Source organism: Cyprinodon variegatus, unplaced genomic scaffold (genome assembly GCF_000732505.1).
Source record: "Cyprinodon variegatus isolate N-32 unplaced genomic scaffold, C_variegatus-1.0 Scaffold627, whole genome shotgun sequence".
NCBI classification, from domain to species: domain Eukaryota; kingdom Metazoa; phylum Chordata; class Actinopteri; order Cyprinodontiformes; family Cyprinodontidae; genus Cyprinodon; species Cyprinodon variegatus.
In genome coordinates this window covers 179,493-186,839 of record NW_015151080.1, presented here as the reverse complement: position 1 = coordinate 186,839, position 7,347 = coordinate 179,493, and the positions used below count along the sequence as shown (strand labels likewise).

Here is a 7,347-nt window from a genome sequence, read left to right as displayed (position 1 = left end):
TTTTATTTACAGCATGTTTATGTATTTGCAGTGCCTTTGCACCTTTTGGCCACGGTATTCCTGAAACCAAGATAATCTGTCCCATGTGAGGATAATCCACACATGAGGTTTAACAAACTCTGAGTTACTATCCACCTGGAGGACGGTAACCATGAGTGAAGCTTCATGAATGAATGAATGAAGAGAAAGTAGAGCCATGACTACATCTGCTGGAGCAGCAGGTTAAATCCGTGAACTTCTCTGAAATATGTCTTTGCATATTCCTGAAAAAAAAAACATTAGAAGCAGAACGACTGAGGCTGCTTGGGAAAAAAAAATGGACGGGCTGGATGTGAAACTTTGGATGTTTTAAACATTTTGCTGCAGCAGCAGATTAACATCCTGTTTCCTTGAAGGAATGAGTTCATCAGGTCTGTAATCCCAGCTCAGCCTGTAGCTAAATGTTTAACAGTTTAATCTAAAGGATCTAAATAAGACGACGTGTTTCCCTTCTAGTTCAGTTCGGGGAGCTTTCTCAGCATGTTGTCTTTCTAATTCAAATATAATGTTTGAAAGTTGCATCTGAGTTTTTTTCACAGTCACAGTGGGAAACGTTTCTGAACAGAAAACTCAAAGTTTCCCCAAATTCCGAATAAAAATGGGGAGTTTTCTACCTGAGCTGCGACAAACTGTCTGCTTTAGGCTCTGACTGGTTCCTACAGGTTCACCTCTGACCTCTGACCTCTGACCCTAGCAGGGCGTTCTCCTCCAAAGAGCCACCAACCAGTCCTAGATGATGCTGAGCTGCTCTGCTGCATAAAAAATCTTTATTGTTTATTTTATTTTTTTTTTATCAAACAATGTTGACATTTTAATTATTAAGGCTCATAGATCAGCCTCCATCCAGATACTCCTTTGTTTAAATAGAGTTTATGTTTTCTAATAACTTTTATTTCTAATAAATGATGGCGCTCCGAAGATAGAAAAAAAGAATAAATAATTTAATAAGTTAAATGCTCATGAAATACAGAAAATCAACAAACGTAAGCAGTGATCAAATTATACGATCATAATATTCGTATTCACACGTATATATCTCTTGTTATGGACGGCAGCCATCTTTGTTATCTGTAGCGTCTCTGAAGTCTTAAGGGTGTCCCTTTAAGAACCTCCTCTTCCTCATTTATATCAGCAACCAGAAAGAAACATGAGGAATCAAATAAATAAGGGAAAAAAAACAGTACAGAGAAATGAAAACAGTTAAATAGAAGTAATAACATTTACAAATTAAAACAATAATTAGTATAGAGGTTAATTATAAAAAAGGTGAATAAATAAAGATTGATTTTCCTCAGTAAGTCATGGTGACTTTTTATGTCAGATTTCATTCCTGATGCAACAGGATTTGAACCATTGGTCAAAACTTGCAGGTTTCACCATGGAAACGAACAGGTTTCCATCTTTATGACTCACTGGATCATTTATTTCTACCTGCTTTTATGCATCTACTTTATGCGTGTTTATTTATGTGGAACGGTTTTAAAATCGAGGAGCTGCCTGCCGATAAATCCATGATTAGCTGTTTAAAAGCACTGTGTTGGTGTTGGGGGGTTAATTGCTCATGTCTGTATTTCATCACAGCTGTTCATCTTAAAGCTGAAGATGCATCGATGTTGTTTCCAGGCCTGAAGTGCAGCTTAATGTGCTGCTGGATATTTTCTCTCTGCTTTACATCCAGTCACAATGAATAAAAACATCTGCTGAGTGAAAGCTGCCGTTCAAACAATGCAGGCCGAGCGTGTGCACCAGGAAACGCTCCTCGTGTCTCACATCTGCTGGTGTGTTAAAAACAGCTCTGCAGTTGGGGTGGCTCCTCTCCTCAGAGCAGACGGAGGTGTGAAGGTGTTTCCTCTGCTTCTCTCTCAGAGCGGCGGCCATGAGGCCAAAAATAGCTGAACAGAGAATCCTGTTAATGACAGATCTGGATTCACAGACCTTCACCTCCCATCCGAACAGCAGAAACATGGAGGACAGCGTCCTTTTCCTGCCTGAAACCAGCACAGACTCTATTAGCTCATTCTTCTGCATGTAGGAGCAGCGTGGGTTTTCTGGCAGGAGGTGCTAAAAGTCACCTGAAGGCTGCAGCTCCGGCTGAGCAGCTTTATTTCAGAACAGACTAAATGTTTAAAAGGCAGAGAGTTTAAAAATGGAAACTTATGAGGCAGATCTGCTCTGGAAGGGACATAGAACTAGATGTTTGCGTCACTAAAAGCAGAAAAAGATGTGAAAATGAGAAATCCCAGGGAGCCTGAGGCCACGGCGGTTTGAGGAAATGTCAGGTAGCAGATTGATTCTGCCATTAAAACACGGATGAAGCAGCTGCAGCATACAGATCAGAGCCGCGTCTGATCCGCAGAGCGGCGGCCTGTCTACCGTCTGAAGGTCCAAAAACAAAAAATAAAACACATCTGGATAGTCACAGCATCCTAACAAAGTTCATTCCACCTGTAAACAGCGTGTGCCCGTCTGCACGGCGCTGCTTTATCGCCATGAAAGGCTCCTACATCAACCAGAGAGGAAGGCGTCTCCGATGAATCACAGGAAGGATCATCAGGGTCCAGATCTTAGAAACATTCAGAAATGTTCAGAAGAAGGACCTGAAATCCTAAAGTCAACACCAGCTTCCATGTTGGACTGCAGACTGATGCTCCAGAATGACTCGAATGACTCGAGACATATTTTATTTTCCTAATTTGCATAAATGGAGAGGATGAGGAAACATGTCTCCCCTGATGAAGGTGATCATTTCCCATGATGCATTGGCCTGTAGGCCATAGACCAGAGGTGGGTTCCTGTTCCTGAGGAACGCTATCCTGCAACCTTTAGATGTGCCTTTGGTTCAACTCACCTGGATCAGGTAGCGGACTCTGAAGGAAGTGGCTGCATCCTGAGGAGGAAACTTTTGATTCAGGTGTGTTGGACCAAGGATGGATGTAAACGTTGCAGGATGGCGGCGCCCAGGAACTGGAATTGCTCACCGCTGCCATAGAGTGACGGTTTTACCAACCCAAACCTCACTGAGCTGGACAGAGCTTATTGATGACAGCAGCCTCTATCTTTGCTTAATAATAAACTATTCTGATCTATTCAGCTTAAATGAAAACAGTAAACTGCACCAATCATTTCCCTTCATTCACACCAAACAAGCAACAGCCTGTAAGCTTAATGATGGCCGAGGAGACGACGCCTCTAAACGCTTTTAAATCTGACATAACTTTCTCCAAAAGTTCTTTTTAATGTTAATAATTCTCTATAAAATGTCTTGCAGCTGTTTTTTCATTGAACAGAAACTTCCAGAAATGCTTCCCCTGTTATTTTCCCACAGCTGCTCCACAGTTTTAAACCATGAATCTCTAAAGTTTGGCGTTTATGGATTTAGGCTCTACTGATGTGATCCTCCGCAGCGTCGCTTGTTATTCATACAGAGTCACAGTCTGACCCACAGAAAATCCAGCCTGGATGTCGGGAAAAGCCGATCTGCTGCAGAGGAGGACGCGTTTCCTGCTGGTAAACATCTCAGACCATCAGCGGCTGCTTTGTTCCTGCTCACACGCTCTGACCGTGTCCACATCAAAGAGCTGATAGGAGCACAGCTTTATGCCTTAGCAACAGGAGCCCTGAAGCGGTCAGAGCCGCAGCTATCAGCTATCAGGGTTAGGGTTAGGCTAACCCTAACCCTAACCCTATCAGTGAGCAGCAACATGTTCCTTCAGTTTGTAGACTTCCTGTTCATCTGAAGCTTTACCATGATGACCAAACGTCCAATGAGACGGGGATGGTTTGATGTGCAGCGGCCATCAGTGTCAGTCATTGCTAAACGACGCTAACAGGCCAGCAGCTTTGGTCACTTTTTGCAGGAATAAATTCCCTGACTCCGCCCACCAGGCCGCATTCAGCACCGTCCCAAAGGAAAGACACCAGTAGTTCCACTGGACCTGAGGAAGCCTCCCATTGGATGACTGCAGGCGGATGTTTCAGACATGAGGTCTCTGCAGGTTTTCCCCTCAAAGCTCCTGACTGCTGAGACCGACTGCTGGCCTTTTACCCCAAAGCATGATGGGTAAGGAGCCTCCTTCCCCTCGCTGTCTGCTCTGCTCTCTCTGATCGTACTAATTCACGTAGGAGCATCTTTGACAGCTGGCAGCCTTGGACGCCGTGGCCATGGAGCTATGGGAGGACGGGGGGGGGCAGCGGCTCGGCGTTTTCCAACGCTGCGGGAGGATGTGGCTCCGAAACCAGAGAGGACAAGTAGGTTAAAGAAACATGCATGAGTGGCCCTGAAAAGGCCAGAGTTACGTCTCATCGCTGCGACTCGCAGCCAGCAGAGCCTGTCAGGACTCCGCTGGTGACTTTCCTTCTCTTATCTGCTCTCCTCCTGGAGATAAAGCAGCCGGCTGCTAACATGCACTACCTGGACCCAGGCAGGCCTGAAAACATTCCCTTTCCTTTAGGAGCATTTCCAGCAGCTGCCTAATGGTCAACATGTGTCTTCATGTCTCTGAAGGAAGGACTCCAGGTTTATCCACCTCCTTCCATCCTCTGCTTCTCTGCAGGAGCGTGACGCGGAAAATACTCTCTGATTATCCACCATTAGCAGCTACATGCTGGCTTTCTAAACTATCAACGTCTTTTAAAAAGTGTTTTTTTGACAAGATAATTACAACTCCTGACAGAATATGTTTTATTCTAAACTCCTGCTTATTTTTGGCAGAATTTAACACTGAAAGCTGCTGAAAATGTCCATCCTGGAGCTCCCAACATTTAAAGAGATTATTCACAATCCTGGAGTCAGACTAAATCTTAAAAAGATTTTTAAAGATCTTAAAAAGATAACTGTGTTATCTTTTCACTATCTTTCTGTGCATTTTTATTATTATTAATTCTGGTCCTCAATCTCCCTTTCACGTTTTATTTTTATCATTTTATTTCTATTTATTTGTTTTTCTCCTGTACTGCTCAAAAGAATTGCCCCTGGTGTAATAAATAAAGTGGTCTAAGTCTGTTTTCTGACTGGACCACTGAATGCTGCTCCTCCCCCACCTGTTGCTGTTTTCCACTAAAGCAGGCATCTATAAAGTGGGTCCCTGAGGGCCGCAGTCCTGCAGGTTTTAGAGGTTTCTGTTAATCAGCTATCAATGGAAATCAGCTGCAACAAAAATACACACACTGCTGACAAATGTATATTTATGGATAAATTGCAGCAACATTTATATAAAATAGAAACCTGAGCTGTGGACGGTTTCAGACCTAAGCTGTGTTTATCAGCTCACTTCTATAAAACTCTGGGAGTAATTAACCAACAGAGCTGTTGTTTTTCTTTAGGCCACCGTCAGCAGGAGCTTCATGCGAACACGAAAACCAAAAACCAGAACAAAACGCAGAGTCTTCAAAGCTGAGGCTGATCTCTGTTCCTGGGTTTGCTGATCGGACAGGAAACAACCAGAGTCCTTCTTCAAACCGTCCACTCTTTGTTCATTCAGGCTGTGGCCCAATGAAGCTGAGGCTTTCATCTTCTAGAAGGGATGAAGGGATGTCTGTTCTCTAGCGCCCCCAACAGGCTGATCTGGATCTCCTAAAACCTTAGAGCGTGAAATATTGACCTTTCCTTTTCTAATGGAGAAGGAATGGACGGCTCTTCCATTGGAAGCAGACCTCCATCCAGTCCAGGTTCTGAGTCCACAGCCTGCAGACATGAAGGAGGCTCCTGGGAGCAGAAGGAGACAGAGTGACACTCCTTCTGTGAGGATGGGGTCTCCTTGGAGGCAGGCCGTCAGCTGGAGGCAGGCGGTGCGCCACAGCCGCTCCATCCATGTCCTCCTCCAGGAGGAGCGATCCTCTCCATGGCTTCAGCATGCAGGATGTCTGGAGGAGGATTTCCTGGAAGCAGCTTTGACACAATCAAGCTTTTCTTCTTCTGAACAAATATACAGATAAATAATCTGATAGTTTAAAGAGTGAATTAGTGTAGAAATGATGACACGCGGAGCAGAGTGGATGAATTGGTCTTGCGCCGCTTTTTAAATAAAAAAATAACTTAATGTGTTTTTAAATGTTTATTTAGATAAACATGAATATTTTTATAGTAAGTAGGCTATCCCCCTACTGAAGGAAGCATCTAATCAGTTTAGGTAAACAGGGTGAAGCTTGTGGACCAATTGTGCGCAGAGATCAGGTCACTTTTTTACTGCTCTTGTTCATTTTCAGTAAGAATATAAAAAACAGCGGCTGAGCTGCCATGTTGGTGAGCAGGTTTGGTTTGGGGACACCGCATCCCCGGGGAGAAGCGCCGCGCCGCGCCGCGCCGCGCACCGCACCGCGCCGCGCTGCGCCTCCTGGGCGTGTGAGCTGCTGTTCCCTGACCTGCCAACCAGCCGATGATCCAAGGCTTCAACATCTCACCTGTTTGTTCCTTTAGCCGAATGTGTTTCATTGCTCAAACAAACAGAAAACTTTGAGATGAGCAGCTGACAGTAAAGCGCTCTAATAAAGGCAGGAATTTACCTTGAGTTGGTCAGCAGTCCGTCCGGAGCATGGCAGCGGGCGATGCTTTCACCAAATCCAGCACAGGAAGTCCTGCGGTAAGTCCACAAAACGCCCTGGACTCTGGAAATGCAGCAGAACAGGTGCGGGGCTGTGAGGGCTGCGGAGGGCAGGGAGATGTCAGCAGTCCAGGCTGTCCGCTTGCTGCGCTCCTGGTGCGTAAAACGGAATCAGAAAATCCACAGAGGTTCCTCCTGGTGTTCAGACACTGCTCCAGCATCAAACTTCCCTCATTCCACAGTCAAACATCCGCCTTTCTCTTCACTTTCTTCCTTTATTTGCTGCTTTTTGCTCTGTTTATTTTTCATTTATATATATTTTGTTTGGAATCCCAGAAATCCTTCCAGTTTTGTCTAAAAAAAGTTAAGTGATTTTCCAAATTGGAGATCCTCTCCGCACGCCGCGCGCTGCCAGGTGAATGAAGGAGCCGCTTCGGAGCCGCAGATCAAAGGGAAGCTCGCGCCCGTCTCGCGAAGCGCCGTCAGCCGCTCGCGGCTCTGGAGCGTCCCTGTCCGTCCGTGTGTCCGCGCGGCGAGAGCCAAATTCCTTATTTGGAAGCCCGGGGCTCGCGCTGCTATCAAGAGAGCCGAATTCCACCGGAATGACTTCCAGGCAAATCCTTCAAAATAAACCATGCTGCTAGAAAGAGGAGGGGGATAATATATATATATATATATATATATATATATATATATATATATATATATATATATATATGATTGATGATTTTATTTATGTGGTAAAACCTTGCAGATTAAACATCCTCCG

The 7,347-nt window shown here is 44.8% G+C and overlaps 1 protein-coding gene across 1 annotated transcript in view; it reads right to left on the bottom strand.

Annotated features, from left to right (window-relative positions):
- LOC107096487 (brain-specific angiogenesis inhibitor 1-like) overlaps window positions 1–7,036 on the bottom strand; it is a 218,576-nt gene extending 211,540 nt beyond the window's left edge. The window contains exon 1 of the mRNA XM_015393149.1: window positions 6,541–7,036. The gene's annotated coding sequence lies outside the window, so the exon portion shown is untranslated. The remainder of the gene's footprint in view (window positions 1–6,540) is intronic.
- Between the last annotated feature and the right edge of the window lie 311 nt (window positions 7,037–7,347).